The sequence below is a fragment of the Spinacia oleracea genome, chromosome 5, assembly GCF_020520425.1.
Source record: "Spinacia oleracea cultivar Varoflay chromosome 5, BTI_SOV_V1, whole genome shotgun sequence".
NCBI classification, from domain to species: domain Eukaryota; kingdom Viridiplantae; phylum Streptophyta; class Magnoliopsida; order Caryophyllales; family Amaranthaceae; genus Spinacia; species Spinacia oleracea.
The window spans coordinates 8,578,285-8,596,728 of NC_079491.1; the positions used below are offsets into that span (position 1 = coordinate 8,578,285).

At 39.4% G+C, this 18,444-nt stretch overlaps 1 non-coding gene across 1 annotated transcript; it reads left to right on the forward strand.

The window, feature by feature from the left end:
* Positions 1-7,829: 7,829 nt before the first annotated feature.
* On the forward strand, positions 7,830-7,936 carry LOC130462148 (small nucleolar RNA R71). The gene has a single exon (XR_008922287.1). It is a non-coding gene; the product is annotated as a small nucleolar RNA R71 (small nucleolar RNA).
* The last annotated feature ends 10,508 nt before the right edge of the window (positions 7,937-18,444 follow it).

Sequence of the window (18,444 nt, forward strand, 5' to 3'; positions counted from 1 at the left end):
ATCAATAAGGTGCTTGATAGGTTCAAGATGGCGGACTCCAAGCGAGGCTACCTACCCATGTCTCATGGAATGACTCTAAGCAAGACTCAGTGCCCAAAAACACTTGATGAGCGTAGACGAATGAATGGGATTCCATATGCATCATTGATTGGTTCAATAATGTATGCTATGATATGTACACGCCCGGATGTTGCGTACGCACTCAGTGCTACGAGCAGATACCAGTCAGACCCAGGAGAGGCGCATTGGACTGCTGCCAAGAATATTCTGAAGTACATGAAAAGGCACAAAGATGACTTCCTGGTCTATGGTGGAGATGATGAATTAATTGTTAAAGGCTATACGGACGCAAGTTTCCAAACCGACAAAGATGATTTCAGATCACAGTCTGGGTTTGTCTTCTGCCTCAACGGAGGAGCAGTAAGCTGGAAAAGTGCTAAGCAAAGCACCATTGCGGATTCTACAACTGAAGCGGAGTACATTGCTGCACATGAAGCAGCAAAGGAAGCTATATGGCTAAGGAAGTTCATAGGAGAACTTGGTGTAGTCCCCTCCATTAAAGGACCAATAGCCCTGTATTGTGATAATAACGGAGCTATTGCACAGGCAAAAGAGCCTAGACACCACCAGAGAGTCAAGCATGTACTTCGTAGATTTCACCTTCTACGAGAGTTCGTTGAAAGAAAAGAAGTCGAGATAAGCAAAATTGGAACTGATGACAACATATCAGATCCATTAACTAAACCTCTGCCGCAAGCGAAGCACAACTCGCACACTGCAGCTATGGGAATCAAGCATATTGGAGAATGGCTTTGATGTCTCTGTTTAATGTTTTAAAGTTTTAGAGTTTAAATCTTTGTAAAACATTATTGGTTAATCATTCACAATAAATGAAAGGAATTCATTTTTCCATTTAATTTGTGGTTTATTAAATGATGAGTCCTTTCAATTTGACGATATATTCAAGATAGACTGTCAGGACCAGTCCTGTGACTAAGAAATGTCTATCAAGTGAACTTGAATGTCAAAGGTTGAAAATGGTCCCTAATCGGAGTTTTCTATAAAATTGGACGCATAGAAAACGTTAGACGATTAGAATGCAAGATGACTAGTAGTTCTGTTTCTTGAACTATGTGGACATGGCAATGTCATAATCATTTGCATAGATACTTACTTTGGGAAGACTAGTATCGGACAAGACCTATGAAACTTTACTGTAAGAGATGAAAGTCTGTCAGAAGTAAATTTCATTAAATTATTAGACACTAAATCCTCAATACCTGAGTGATTTGAGATTACTTGTTTGAGAACTGGTTGCTTTGACGTTGACCAACCGTCGCACCGTAAAAGGAGGCTATAAAGGCAACGCTCAGGTAATCACCTATCAAACGAAGTCTAATCTCAAGATCGCAAGATTGGGATTGTCCTCCCATAAATCGGGATGAGATGCTTAAAAGTTGTACGAGGCCACTCGGAGAGCTAGAAACTGTGAAATGCATGGCCGTGCTCGGATGAATCATAGGCTATGATTATCTGTTTATTTGATCAGTTGAACTCTGAAACCGAGGAACACCTCTGGACATAATAAGGATGACAACTCTTACCTTATGTTCAAGAGCAAGCATCGAGCGACAAAGGAATTAGGAAATGCACACTTGTCCCTAAGGACAAGTGGGAGACTGAAGGAAATAATGCCCTTGGTCCAAGTATGCATTCTATGATAAGTCTAATAAATGCGGTTCAGTATTAATTGACAAGTTAATAATTCAGTGAGATCAAGTGAGCTGAATGCCTAGCTAGAGGCCGCTTCAGTTCAAGTGGAATTAATGATATTAATCCACAGCTTACTCTTGACTGAACCCGTAGGGTCACACAAATAGTACGTAAACGGATCAAGTATCTAATGGCATTAGATACTCTATCTATGAATATTCGGAACCGACGGATCTTGGTTTCAGTGGGAGCTAAGATCGTCACAGGCAAGGAATGAATACTCCGGAAACGATGATATTGCCGGAAACGGAAATATGGATCGTATCGGAAAAATAAATATTATCCAAGTCGTAGATGTTGCCGGAAACGGAAACATGGTACGTGTCGGAAAATATTATCGGAAATGGAAATATTGCCAGAATCGGAAATATTGCCGGAAACGGAAATATTGTCAGAATCGGAAATATTACCGGAATCGGAAAATAATTCCGGAAACGGAAATATTAAATATTTGTTCGAAACGGAAATTAATTCCGGAATCGGAAATATTGAATATTGTTCGTATCGGAAATGAATTCCGGAATCGGAAAATTTAATCGGAAGCGCATCGTACGAATAAGCATCGGACGAGGCCTGCCGGACGAGGCCCAGCACGAAGCCAGGCCATCGCCCAGCAAGCCAAGCGCGCCGCACAAACAGCAAGGCCAGGCCCAGCAGGCTGCGCGCAGCGCGCAGCGCGCGCGGGCGCTGAGTGGGCTGCTGCTCGCGCGCACGCATGAGGCCCATCGTGGCTGTCGTGCGTGTGTGTGCAAGTGTTTGTGTTCGTGCACGTTTCCTAAAACATGCAGAGTTCGGTTAATGATTAAATTCCTAATTCTATTTGATAAATTAATTAAATTAGAGTTCTTGTAGGATTCTAGGTTTGATTAATTTGTATCTGAATAGGATTTCGATTCCCTTTCCATACCGCTATAAATATGAGGCTAGGGCTCACAATTTATAACACAAGTTTCAAAGTATTCAAAGTGAGTTTTTGAGAGAAAAATTCAGTCACACATTTGCCTATAAAGTGCCGAAAATAATAGTACCTTAAGGGCGATTCTAGTTGGTCAATCTTAAGGCGGATCCGGACGTGCTGTGGACTATCTACGGAGGGACGACACTTGGAGTCCTAAAGACTTGTTCTTGTTCGGTTCGGGCGCAGCTAGGGAAGGCACGCAACAAAGAGTATGCATCTATTCTATGCTAAATGATTATGTGTAAATAATATGTTTTCCTGGGTTTATGGTTTTTCCGCATGATTTATGAATTGTCATATGTATCATAACCTAACACTTCAGACGTTGCCCGTTGACCTTGAATCGTTCACCATTCTCATTCTCTACTTCAACAGACCCAAACTTGCTTACCATAGTCACGGTGAACGGCCCAGACCACCTAGACTTAAGTTTTCCAGGAAATAACTTAAGCCTAGAGTTAAAAAGTAGAACCTTGTCGCCCACCGCGAACTCTCTATGCAAAATGTGATTGTCGTGCCATTTCTTGGTCTTTTCCTTGTAAATCCGGGCACTATCATAGGCTTGTAGTCGGAATTCATCGAGCTCACCCAATTGAAGTAACCGCTTCTCACCGGCTAGCTTTGCATCCATGTTGAGTTGTTTGATTGCCCAATAAGCCTTGTACTCCATTTCTACAGGTAAGTGACACGCCTTGCCATACACCAACCGATACGGGGAGGTACCAATAGGTATCTTAAAGGCGGTTCTGTATGCCCATAGAGTATCATCTAGCTTATCGCTCCAATCCTTCCTAGACTTCGCCACCACTTTCTCAAGGATAGATTTGATCTCTCGGTTGGAGACCTCAACTTGACCACTCGTCTGAGGGTGGTAGGCTAGTCCAGTGCGGTGATAAACTCCATACTTGCGCAGGAGCGCATCAAGATGCTTCTCATGGAAGTGTGACCCTCCATCACTGATCAAAGCGCGCGGAACCCCAAATCTAGGAAAAATGATCTTCTTGAACAGGGAGATGACTGTCTTAGCATCGTTAGTAGGTGAGGCAACGGCTTCCACCCACTTTGACACATAATCTACAGCAACAAGGATATACAAGTTACCCTTGGACGATGGGAATGGTCCCATATAATCAATTCCCCACACATCGAAAATCTCAACCTCAAGGATCCCGTTCTGTGGCATCTCATACCTCCTCGAAATAGTGCCGGCCCTCTGGCACGCATCACAAGCCATAATAAAATCCTGTGCATCCTTGAACATAGTAGGCCAGTAAAAACCACATTGTGACAGCTTAGCGTTTGTTTTAGACGGTCCATGGTGACCACCATAAGGTGAAGAATGACACCTACTGATAACACCTTGAACTTCCCATTCTGGAATACAACGCTTGTATAACCCTTCAGCAGTCTCACGAAACAAATAAGGGTCGTCCCAAAAGTAAAACCAGACATCATGTAGGAATTTCTTCTTCTGTTGATATGAAAGATCGGCCGGAAGAATTCTCCCTACAATGCAGTTAGCAAAATCTGCGAACCATGGTGACTGACTGGCAAGTGCAAGTAAATGATCATCCGGAAATGAATCATCAATCGGTGTAGATCCCTTACCATCGTCATACCTCAATCTAGACAAGTGATCTGCAACCACATTCTCAGCCCCTTTCTTGTCGCGGATCTCTATATCGAACTCCTGTAGCAGTAGTATCCATCGAATAAGCCTAGGCTTGGCTTCCTTCTTAGAGAGCAGATACTTAAGGGCCGCATGGTCAGTATAGACTATCACCTTGGATCCAATCAGATAGGTGCGGAATTTATCCTAGGCATAGACTATAGCTAGAAGCTCCTTCTCAGTAGTTGCATAATTAACTTGAGCTTCATCCAAGGTCTTACTTGCATAATAGATGGCATGTAAAACCTTCTCCTTTCTCTGACCCAGCACTGCCCCAACTGCATAATCACTTGCATCACACATTATCTCAAACGGAATATCCCATTCGGGAGAACGAATGATGGGAGCCGAAATCAGTGCCTGTTTAATCCTGTCAAAGGCTTCAAGACAAGCATCAGTAAGCACAAACGGGGCATTCTTGAGGAGGAGCTGGGTAAGTGGTTTAACAATTTTAGAAAAATCCTTGATAAAGCGGCGATAAAACCCCGCATGACCAATAAAACTTCTAACACCCTTCACATTAACTGGAGGGGGTAATTGTTCAATCACTTGGACCTTAGCTCGATCCACCTGAATGCCCTTATCAGATATCAAATGTCCCAAAACCACCCCTTCAGTAACCATGAAATGACACTTTTCCCAGTTCAAGACTAAATTGCACTCTTCACATCTTTTCAAAACTTTAGTCAGATTTAGCAAGCAAGAATCAAAAGAAGTACCATAGACGCTAAAATCATCCATAAACACTTCCATGATAGAATCAATAAAATCAGAAAAGATACTCATCATGCAACGTTGGAAAGTAGCAGGTGCATTACACATACCAAAAGACATCCTACGATATGCAAAGGTACCATAGGGACAGGTGAAGGTGGTCTTTTCCTGGTCGTCTGGATGTATGGGAATTTGAAAGAAACCAGAATAACCATCCAGATAACAGAAAAACTTGTGACAGGCTAGCCTTTCTAACATTTGATCAATGAAGGGAAGGGGAAAATGGTCCTTTTTAGTAGCAACATTAAGACGCCTATAATTAATGCACATGCGCCAACCTGTGACTACCCTAGTTGGTATCAACTCATTTTTTTTATTTCTCACCACAATTGTCCCCCCTTTCTTAGGCACTACCTGAACGGGACTCACCCACTTAGAATCAGACACAGCATACACTGTACCTGCATCAAGCAATTTCATAACTTCAGCTTTTACAACATCTTGCATGACAGGGTTCAAACGACGATGGGGTTGAATGCATGGTTTATGATTTTCATCTAGATGTATCCTATGCATACAAAAGTCAGGGCTAATACCCTTTAAATCATCAATACTGTACCCAATGTCCTTTTTGTGCCTTTTCAACACAATAAGAAGTTGGGATAACTGGTCTGCATCAAGTGTTGTACTGACGATCACAGGGCAAAGTTGTTCATTATCTAAAAACGCATACTTAAGGTTAGCAGGAAGAGGCTTAAGTTCGGGTTTCTTTACCTCTTTAACAGAACAAACCGGCCGAACTAACCTCTTCAATTTGGTGCTCTCCGGCTCAGATTCTCCACCATTAAGAGCCAACTCCAGAGCATCCACTTCAGCACTCCAAGAACTGCTATCACCTGCAGAAGACTCACAACAAAGCACTGCCTCCAAAGGGTCTCTTTCGAGAACTTGGGAGACGTTATCACGAGTAATAAAATCGACTACATCTATGCGATAGCATTGTTCCTCCTCTAGCATGGGACTTTTTAAGGCACTATTCAGATTAAAAGTCACCTTATCATCCCCAACATACAATGTCAATTTCCCACTTTTAACATCAATTACCGCCCCTGCCGTGTGAAGGAAGGGTCTACCTAAGATTATGGGAATTTGAGAATCCTCCTGCATGTCTAATACTACAAAGTCTACAGGTATATAGAATTTACCTACTCTAACAGGGACGTCCTCTAAAACACCTAAGGGGTATTTGACAGAACGGTCGGCCATTTGCAGAGTGATATTGGCAACCTTAAGCTCACCCATATTCAGTTTAGTACAGACAGACAAAGGCATGACAGACACACTAGCACCTAGATCACATAAAGCTTTATCAATAAATACGGTGCCAATGTTACATGGGATGGAAAAACTCCCGGGGTCCTTAAGTTTAGGTGGAGACTTGTTTTGCAAATAAGCACTACATTCCTCAGTAAAAGCTACAGTCTCTACCTCACAAAAAGCACGTTTCCTGGTCAAAATATCTTTCATGAATTTAGCATAAGCAGGAACCTGTAAAATTAATTCAGTAAAAGGAACCGTTACCTGCAAATTTTTGACCACTTCCAAGAATCTGCCAAACTGTTTGTCTAGCTTATTCTTGAGTTGTCGGTTTGGGAAGGGGAGTGCAATAGGTGGTACTTGAATATCCGCCCCCTTCTTAACCTCAGTTGTAGCCTCATTCTCATTGACTACCTTTTCAGCTTCCTTTTCACCCATAACTATCTTCGGGATTTCCTCACTGACCAGATCACTAGCAGACACCCCGGAATCAACCTCAACCGGCATAGAAGGACCATCATAATCCCTACCACTCCTCAATGTAATTGCATTAGCAGTCTCCCTATTTTCGGGCTGTGAAGGAAGTTGGCCTGGTGGCCTCCCTGCAATAGTAGTATCCATCTGTGCCAACTGTGTATCAATGATCTTGTTTTAGCAGTAAAAGCATCGATTTTTGCATCCTTTTCACTTAGAGATTTTTGCATTTGTAGCATCATGTTTCTCATCTCTACTAGCATAGGGTCAGGCTGTGTGGTTTAAGGTTGTGGTTGTGGGGGTGATGTGTGTTGTCTAGAGAACCCAGGTGGCCCACTAGACTGTTGGTTGTAGTTGTTTCGGGGTTGGTAAGATTGTTGGTGTGGGGGTTGATATGGTTGTGGTGGTGGATGTTGAACTTGGTGAGGGTTTTGGATATTGTTGCTCCTGTAGGAAAGCAGAGGGTTATTTTTGTAGCCCTCATTGTAAGAGTTGGAGAATGAGTTGTTTTGTTTGTAGGATTGAAATGCATTACATTGTTCAATAGAGCTCCTACATTCCTGTGCATAATGACCAGACATTCCACAACTTTCACAAATAGTAGTAGGTTGGGCACTCATAGCAGCTACACTAACAGGTTGGGCAGATTGAGCATTGGCCGCTTGCATATTATCAAACTTATAATGTAAAGCAGTCAATTGGGCAGTTCATTGTTCAATAGAATTTAAATCATGCTTACCACCCCTGTTAGATAGACTTCTAGGATTTCCATACTGGGCATTGTGAATGGCTATCTCCTCAATCACCTCCATAGCTCTAGGCACCTCAAGTTGCATGAACCTCCCACTGGCAGCTGAATCCAACAAACATCTAGACTCATTGCCCAAACCATTATAAAACTGCTGAATCAAGAACCAATCTTCCAAACAATGGTGCGGGCATTCTCTTTGCAAAGCCTTGAATCTCTCCCAGACCTCGAACAAACTCTCATCCGCTTGTTGTGAGATACCTAATATCTGACCCCTCAGACGAGCCGTTTTCTCAGGTGGAAAATATTTAACATAAAAAGCAAGAGCCAAGGATTCCCAATTATTGATTTTCAAAGCCGCCCGATTCAACCCATTAATCCACAGTTTAGCTTTCCCACTCAAAGAGAACGGGAAAAGTATCTCCATAGTCTGCTCCGGAGTCAATCCCTTTTGCTTGATGGTGGAGCAATATTGGATAAAGGACTGAATGTGAAGATTCGGATCTTCACCTGGTTCCCCACCTTATTGGCGTCTCTCGATCATGTTAATCAATGCAGGCTCAATCTTGAAGGTCTCAGCTGCAATAGAAGGCATGATCGCCTTTGGTAGCACGGACAAACTTGGCTTAGAATAGTCCGTAAGCCGTGGGGTAGGTGGCGGTATCAGATTTTCGTCACCCATCTCTATCTCTGAAACTGAATCTGTATCTGAAGGAAAAAGATCGCCAATATTATGATCAGAATCAGAGTAATTCCCACACTGTGCAATGAAAGTTCTTCGTCTACGAAAGGTTCTTTCGGGCTCAGGATCGAATGGAGTAAGATTACTAGTACCTACGGTCCTGGGCATAGACAAAGACTACAAAACAATGTGAGATCCGGTCTCAAGGAACGTGAGTTCCTTGAGTAGTAACAAACAATAATCTAGGATAAGCAATCAACAACAGAAAATAAAACCGTTTCCCCGGCAACGGCGCCAAAATTTGACAGGCTAAAGTCTTGTTACCTAATCAAAAATAACCTAAGGTCCACTAGCTAGGTAGCAAGGGAAGTCAGGATCGAATCCACAGGGAAACAGGCGTTCTTTCTACTATCAATTAATTAATCTAGACTATTGTGAACAAAGTTGGTTGATGGTTTGTATACTAAGACTACGAACGAATATTAAACAAGAATGAATCAATATATATATTAAGGAATCTAGGGTATAGGTTTGCCAACAAATAATAATCCAGGACATTGAACAATCACGATAATCAACAAAGTAATTAATTAGATTAGCATGCTCTCTCAAGTCGATACTAATCATAGACTTAGAATTAATGGGCTTTCGCTACGTATTAACTCTAATTCTACCTATTGACACAAGCCTAAACATCAAATTGCATCTCTCGAATCTTAATTTGATATTGCATAACTACCACAATTAAACCTGCGCAAATCTAATTGTATAGTGAAATAAACCAATCAATAGAAATCAATTACAATCCAACAATCATAATCATTCAATCATTCCTTCATATTATTCATGGATCCCCAACCCTAGAAATTAGACTACTCAAGCATGTTGACAATTAACAAAGCAATAATCATAATTGAAAGCATTATTGAAGCAAGACAATGAATTGAAATAAGAATTAATACCTATTTGAAGAACAAGGGAATTGAAAGCTTGAATTTTTATTGAGAGTTAAACTAAGTGTTTTTGCATAAACTAGAGAGAAAATTAGGCTAAGGAAATAATACTAAGCTTCAATACTAGAAAAATAATGTGTCCTCTAAAAACAATTAAGGCTTTCTTATATAGTTTGCCCAAAATAAAGCCCAAAAAACGGAAAGAAAACTCGCGCATAAGTGTTGGGGGTTGGCGTCGCCCGATCGGGCGTCGCTTCGCCCGATCGGGCGATCCACTCGATAGTCGGCCCGATCGGGCCAAAATCCGCCCGATCGGGCGGTTTGTGAACTCTCCATACAACCTCCAGATTGACCGCCCGATCCGGATCGGGCGAGCTGCGCCCGATCGGGCGCGCGTTGATGATTCCATATTGCTTATAATTCCGCCCGATGGTTGCATTTCGCCCACAGCTTCCAGGGCGATTTGCAATCTTCAATGTAGCTCGCCCATATCACTGAGTCTAACTCTCGGGGCTCAACCATAAGCATCCAAGGCTCCCGAAAGTCGACGATGGAGGTCCCGAACTTCTCGGACTCATATAGTGGCCTAGATCAACAATGAAACGGGTCTAAAACGACCAATTTCTCATAATCAAACCTGAAACTCAAGGCACACTCAATAACACACATTAGTACTAGAAACGACTCCTAAGAGCACGTTTGACACATAAAAGCACTAAGGGACGGGGGTAAAAATACTATATAAAACATGCATATCAAACCTTATATGTCCATCAGTTAGCGTTAAGGTGTATGCATGAATTCTTTTGTTCGTTGATCAATTATATTCGAATGCCAATGCCAATATCTGAGTCATTATCATTACTTTTCGGATTTTTTGGATAAAACCACCTTTTATAGTTCAACTTTTTGAAATAACCACCTTATATGTTTTTTTTTAAAAAAAACCACCTAGAAATCACCACCTTCTGTTAACTTCCGTCAAATATTCCGTCAAATCTTCCGTTAACTTCCAAATGTTTGGCCGTTGGATGTGGGCCCCACTGACGGAATATTTGACGGAAGTTAATAGAAGGTGGTGATTTCTTAAAAGTTGGAAGTTTAAGGTGGTTTTTTTTTAAAAAAAACATATAAAGTGGTTATTTCAAAAAGTTGAACTTTAAAAGGTGGTTTTATCCAAAAAATCCTTACTTTTCTGTTTCTTAAATTTATTTAGTACAACTTTGTTACTTTAGTATAGTAATCTTTGTCTAAAACCTTACCGTACCAGAATGAAATTGTGCATTTCCTTCAAATTTTCGATTTATTCTAGGTGCTTAGTATTTTATTTTCAGATTAGGGTTTTGTTTTGTTATGTGGTGAATTTTCGTTGGTGTACTATGAAACTGGGAATTTGAAAATGAGGATGTTTGTGTTTGTGGACTATATTCAGATTGGCATTTGAGTTTTAGGTACCCAATTTCAAGAAATATGCAGATTTTATGAAATTTGAGGCACACAATACAAATAGATGAAATTTTAGGCACACCATACAAAATTGATGAAATGCATATAGATATAGTCATAGGTTGTTGCAATTTTTCGATGGTGATTTCTTGCTGTTTTATTTTGCTGATTTTTTGGTGATGAATGCATTTCATCAATTTTGTATGGTGTGCCTAAAATTTCATCTATTTGTATTGTGTGCCTAAAATTTCATCTATTTGTATTGTGTTACAAGTAGTACTCCGTAGATAATTTTTTTTGGCGATAGAATTTTGTGTAGTGAATTCAGACGGTCAACATCGTGTAACATTTTTACAGGTACTAATCTGTTACAGAATATTGAATTTGTTACAGTATATGCTTGGACATTGTCTATGCATTGAAACTTTAGAAGATACACTAAAATTTCTCCCTTAAACCTATTATTTAAATATTTGCATTTTCTTTTTGATAAATTTTTTACACCTTGATAAACCGCGCGCGTACACAGTAGTCCCTTTAAAAAGCCAAAACTTTCCATTACTAATTCTACAAACCTTCTTCAAACACAATTCTCTGGAGAATAATACAAACTTTTAGGAAAGACGGTCTAACCGTTAGACCAACTTTTGGATGAGCTGGACTTCCAATTTTCGCGGGTCAATCTAGCGGGTATGGATTCAATTTCCGGGTCCTATAAAATCCTAATTTTCACCAAACTTGAAACCCTAATTCACTTTCTCTCTCCTCCTGTGTGCTCTCTCTCTCTCCTCAGGATATCATTTGTGCCGACGAGGTTGAAGCATGGGACGACGGCGACGAAGGATAGTGACGGCGGCGATGACGACGAAGGATGGTAATTCGTCCCTCTCTCTCCTCCGTTCTCCTCCGTTCTCCTTTGTTTCAGTTTTATTTTTGTTTCGATTATAATTCATTCAATTAGTTTTTGTTTTTCATTTTATTTGATAAGGATTTGATTGGTTTTTTATGCGATTAGGTGATCTCGGCGGTCGTCAAACTACCGGAAACTAATCCCAATCTCGCAGATGTGGATGCAACGACGGATGCGCTAAGAGTGGTGGTTGTGGCTGGTTCCCGACGCCGAGTATTTCATTCGATTCACCGTCGATGAGAGGGAGGAAGGAGAATTTGGTGCTACCGCGCGTTGGTGTTGGTTTTGTTGAACCTTCGGTGGTGGCGGATGGTTGTGAGTTGTTGTTGGTGTTGTGGCGAGATGTCGAGTAGAGTAACTGGTGCTTACTGCACCAGTTCATGCTTTACAAGCCTCTAATATGATTTTGGATTTGTATTATAAATGTAAACTAATTTTGTTTTGTGTTATTTATTTTAGTAATGTTTAAATTAGTTATAGTTAAGAATTATTCTATTTTAGTTATACTTTTGGTATATTTAGTTATGAAATAAAATGATTTAGTTACATTGTTTTTTCATTCTAATTAATTTTTTAGTTATTCTTTCGTTGTGTCGAGTTAAGAATATTCTCATTATAGTTAAGAATAGTTCCGTTTTAGTTATGAAAAAACTTTGTTTAGTTCGAAATAATTTTATTTTAGTTAAGAATAAATTCTTTTTAGTTACGATTAAATTTCTGAGTTTTAGTTGAGATTTAATGAGTATTAGTTAAGATTTTAGAAGTTTTAGTTATGATTTCAAGAGTTTTATTATGATTCCGAGAGTTTTAGTTAATATTTTATGTATTTTAGTTATGATTTCAGGAGTTTTAGTTAAGAATTTCTACGTTTTAGTTTTTGTTTCAGAAATTTTAGTTATGTAATTTTGAGTTTTAGGTAAACAATATAACCAATTAGTTAAGAAATGGAACTAATTAGTTAAGTAATGGAACTAATTAGTTAAGCACTCAAACTAATTAGTTAAGCACTGAAACTAATTAGTTAAGCAATGGAACCAATACCTTTACGTATATAAATAGATTATTTGTTAAACCTGAAATTCAATTAGATTATTTGTTAAGCCTGAAACCAATTAGTTAAACGATGGAACTAATTAGTTAAGCAATGGGATGTTGTTCCTAAGTTTTGGTTGATGACACACACATATTGCAAACTTCCTGATTATGGTTGCTAAATGACTTTGAACAGGCATATGCCCAAGTTTCTATTAGGATAGGAACTTGAATAAACTGGTGAAGTTCCTGAGGTACACTTGGAACAGTCAATGGAGTTCCAGAGCTGGAAGTTGTATCTGTTCCAGTTTGAAGTCACAAGAGGAGCAACACAGTTACATATCAAGAGTTCCGAATATCCACAAGAACTATTACAGACTCATAGCCAAGAGTTCCTGTGTTAGCTAGAGAGGAACTCATCAATGTTCCTTGGCTGGAACGTCTGAAGCTTCTGAGTTGCAAGTTCCAGACAAAGGGAAGACATGAAGTCTAGGTAGTCCACTGTACTTAGAATTTTATGTAAATATTAATTATGCTAATGGTATATAGAGTACTCAAGGAACTTATGATTTAATTAGACCATTTATTTTATTGGAAGCGATTTTTATGGAAAACATTTCATAAATAAAAACAAGTTTTGCATATTTAATATAAAATAGATTTACGTTTTATTTTATTTAAACAAAACTTATTTTCCTAAAAATACTCCTAAGTTTTTGTAGATAAATAAAATCTGTTTTAAAGAAATGTTTTAGGGTTTGATTGAGTCAAATCTCCAACTGCTTCATGGCTGAACGTGGGAAGTGGTCTTCCCCTTGTTCCTCAAGTCAAGGGACGTGGAGACCAAAGTGCTGGCAGTTAGCAGTTGAAGTTTTGAAGGGAACTAACCCTAAGGATAAACACTATAAAAGGGAAATCGTTTTTGGTTTAAAGTACACAAACATTCTGAGAGTTTTTGCTTTCCTAAAAACGTTTTGTCTAAAGATTTTCTAAAACAGTTTGTGTCCTAGTTAATTCAAAGTTCCTAAGTCTCTTATATACTCACAAAAGCATTATTAATATCTAGAGTTATCCAAACACGAATTATATTTTGTATTAGTAAGGATAGAGTTATCCTGTTTAGACTTAGAGTTTAAGTCTGAGAGAGAGAAGTTAAGGAGTTGTAATCGAAGTAGATTACTGTGAGGAACACGAGTTTGAGAGGAACTTGTGTTGGAGAGATTATTGTAATCGAGGCATTACCATAATAAAAGAATTCTCTTCTTGATTAGTATCAAGAAGTTTTCACAATTGTTGTTATTGTCTTCTCTATTCTCAGTTTCTTGATTGTTTCTTAAGTTCCGCAAGAAACTTTATCAAAGTTCTAATTACAATTCACCCCCCCCCCTCTTGTGCGTGTTCCTACTGGAATAACAGTTGGTATCAGAGCCAGTACTCACCAAAACACAGGAAACCCTGTTTGAGTCAAGTTCCTGAAAGTATGAACTCACAAGAGAAGCTGGAAGAAGGTTACTCGACACAAAGGCCACCTATGTTCAATGGCAAGTTCTACTCATACTGGAAGAATAGAATGGAGATATTCATCAAAGCTGAAAATTACCAAGTTTGGCGTGTAATTGAAGTTGGAGACTTCGAGGTAACAAAGACCAATGCTGAAAACGAGGTAGTTCCTAAACCAATGTCTGAATTTTCTAAAGAAGACTTTGATAAATATGAGATGAATGCCATGGCTGTCAAAATCTTGCATTGCGGGCTTGGACCTCATGAACACAACAGAGTCATGGGGTGCAAGAACGCAAAACAGATTTGGGAACTACTTCAAGTAACCCACGAAGGAACTAATGAAGTTAAGCGTTCCAAAATTGACCTTTTGATGTCTAAATATGAAAGATTTGAGATGCTTCCAAAAGAAACTATTCAAGAAATGTTCACTAGATTTACTAACATAACCAATGAATTAGTTTCTCTTGGTAGAATCATTCCCACAGATGAACAGGTAAGAAAAATACTAAGAAGCATGCCACAAGATGATCGCTGGAGAACAAAGGTCACTGCACTGTTTGAGACCAAGGACTTCACCAAGTTCAACATTGAACAACTTGCTGGTTCCTTGATGACACACGAACTGCATCTTGGAGCTGCTGTTCCCGAGAGCTCAAGAAATCGAGGACTTGCTCTAAAGGCTGAGGAACTCGATGAATCTGAACCAGATGAAGAAGAGGCTGCCATGCTGGTCAGAAGAATGAGAAAGCTCTATAGGAACTTCAAACCAGGAAACCAGAAAGGAAGGAACTTTGCCAAGAAAATCACTAGTTCCAAAACTGAGCAAGGTTGCTTCAAATGTGGAGAAACTGATCACCAAATTCGTGAATGCCCTCTGTGGGAGAACGACAAGACCAGAGGAAAAGGGAAGGAACAGGTCAAAGATCGCTTTAACAAGTCTACCTTCAACAGACCAAACTTCAAGAAGGCCATGATAGCTGCATGGGGCGAAGCAACAGACTCAGAAGACGATGAGGAACAACCAAATGAAGAAACTGCAAATCTCTGCCTTATGGCTAGAACAGAAGGAACTGATCAAGTTCCATCAGAAGAAGTAAGTTCCTCCACTCTTCAGTGTCTCTCAAAGTCAAAACTAATTGAACTGTTGCTAGAAACTCTAGATGATTACAAAAAGCTAAGTATATTAAAAGCACAAAGTGATAGAGCCTTGGAACTCAGTAAAGACCACATAAATTATCTGAACAATATTAGATCTGATGTCCAAGGCAGGTTCTTTGAATTACTAGATAGAAATACCTCTATTAATGAGTCATTCGAAAAAATTAGAAATGAAAACATCCTTCTACAAGTTCAACTCAGTCAATATAAGATGTTTAATTTAAGTTTAGATCCTACAAAATCCTTGGAAATCAACATGGGAATTTTTAACATCGACTTAGAAAATTTAAACAAAGATCTGATCACCACCAAGGAACAAAAAGAGAAACTGGAAAGGGAACTATCCATGGCCAGGGCACAGAGACAACCACCTAAAGTTCCTCCCAAATGGATTGAGAATGCTCAATCTAAGAGAACAGAAGGATTGGGCTTTAACCATAAAAATAGTCATAAGAAGAAGTATGTGGATCTTCCTAGTGTAAAAGTATGCTTCTCATGTGGAAGTGGAAGTCACATAAGTACTGAGTGTTCCAAGATGAAGGAACAGGATCAAAGAAACATAAATTATGTAAAACAAAAATGGGTTAAGAAGTCTGAAGTTATAGTTGAAAAGGAACTCGAGGAAACCCGAGTTCCTGTAACTAACCTTTGATCTCTTTACAGATTCTAGTGAAGGGGAACAGCTCGTGGTATCTCGACAGCGGGTGTTCCAAACACATGACAGGAGACAAATCTAAATTCCTCTCACTAGAAGCCTACAATGGAGGAACTGTGACCTTTGGAGACAACATGAAAGGAGAAATTATTGGAATTGGAAAAGTTGGAAGGTCAAGTTCCTACGCCATTGAAAATGTATTTTTAGTCGAGGGTTTGATGCACAGTCTACTAAGCATCTCTCAATTCTGTGACAAAGGAAACTCTGTAAGTTTTACTTCTGAAAACTGTCAAATCATAAACAATAACACTGGGAAGGTTATTTTGGAAGGAACTCGTAAAGGGAACACATATTCTGTGGATCTCAATACGGTTCCCAGGAACAATCTAACCTGCCTCAGTGCCTTTGAAGAAAATTCCCTACTATGGCACAGGAGGTTTGGACATGCTAGTTTCTCGCTGCTTGACAAACTAAGATCAAAGGAACTGGTTCGAGGACTCCCCTCAATCAAGTTCCTAACTGATAAAGTGTGTGATGCATGTGCAAAAGGCAAGCATGTCCGAAGTTCCTTTAAATCTAAGAAATTGGTAAGCACCACAAAACCATTGGAACTCATCCATATGGACTTATGTGGACCAATGAGAATTCAAAGCAGAAGTGGGAAAAAATATGTATTAGTTATTGTTGATGATTACTCTCGCTTTACTTGGGTCATATTTCTAACAAGCAAGGATGAAACGTTTGATGAGTTTGTTACATTTTCAAAGAAAATCCAGAAAACCACAGGTCACCAACTGATCCATATAAGATCAGATCATGGAACAGAATTTGAAAACTACAAATTCGATGAATACTGCAAGGAACAAGGTATGGACCACAATTTCTCAGCTCCCAGAACTCCACAACAAAATGGAGTTGTTGAGAGGAAAAATAGAACCCTAGAGGACATGGCAAGAACCATGCTAATAGCCAGTTCCTTGCCTAGGAACTTCTGGGCTGAAGCAGTCAATACTGCTTGTTACATTATAAATAGAGTTATGATTCGAGCAATCCTAAACAAAACCCCCTATGAGCTACTAAAAGGTATAAAACCCAACATCTCTTACTTTAGAGCCTTTGGGAGCAAATGTTTTGTCCACAACAATGGAAAAAGGAACTTGGGGAAGTTTGATGAAAGAAGCGACGAGGCAGTGTTCCTAGGATATGCCTTAAATAGCAAGGCTTATAGAGTTTATAACAAAAGATCTATGTGTGTTGAGGAAAGTGTACATATAATATTTGATGAATCTAACAAAACTGACATAGTACAGGAACAAGAATTTTTCGAGATTGGTTTATCTCGTGCTGCAGAAAATGATGAGGAGTTCCAAATAAGCAAACACACAGCAAGAGGAACTGCTCAACAAAATCAAGAAGTTCCCGTACTAGAGGAACAAGCAGAAAACCAAGAAGATCCAGAAACAACACCAGAGGAACCCCAACAGGGAACTCAGGTCATAGAAGGAACTGACGAAAATGCCACAACACCAGTAGCTCAATTTCAACCTAAACCTTGGAAGCATCTAAAGTCCCACCCAATGGAACTCATTGTGAGTGACATCAGAAAAGGAACTCAGACAAGGTCACAACTAAGGAACTTTTGCGCATTCCACGCGTTCCTCTCCATATTTGAGCCAAGAAATCACACTGAGGCTCTGGAAGATGCTGACTGGATCATTGCCATGCAAGAAGAATTAAATGAATTCAAAAGAAACAAGGTATGGCACTTGGAACCCAAACCAAAGCACCAGAAGGTGATAGGGCTAAAATGGGTGTTCCGGAACAAGAAAGATGAACATGCAACAATCATAAGGAACAAAGCAAGGTTAGTGGTCAAAGGTTATAATCAACAGGAAGGCATTGACTTTGAAGAAACATTTGCACCTGTTGCTAGATTAGAAGCCATTAGAATCTTAATTGCTTTTGCTGCTTTCATGGGTTTTAAACTTTATCAAATGGATGTTAAATGTGCTTTCTTAAACGGTTTCTTAGAGGAAGATGTTTATGTGGAACAGCCCCCTGGATTTGAAAATCCCGAATTTCCAAATCACATTTACAAATTAGATAAGGCTCTCTATGGACTAAAACAAGCCCCTAGATCTTGGTACGAGAGATTATCAAAGTTCCTCCTTCAAAATGATTTTAAAAGAGGTAGAATAGACAAAACCTTATTCTTAAAATCTAGAGGAACTGACTTGTTAGTAGTTCAAATTTATGTTGATGATATATTATTTGGAGCAACTAATGAAAATTTGTGCAAGGATTTTGCAAGCTTGATGAGCAGTGAATTTGAAATGAGTATGATGGGGGAACTCAACTTCTTCCTTGGTTTACAAATCAAGCAAACCGAGGAGGGAATCATGATACACCAACAAAAGTATGTGAAGGAACTCCTAAAGAAATATGAGCTAGA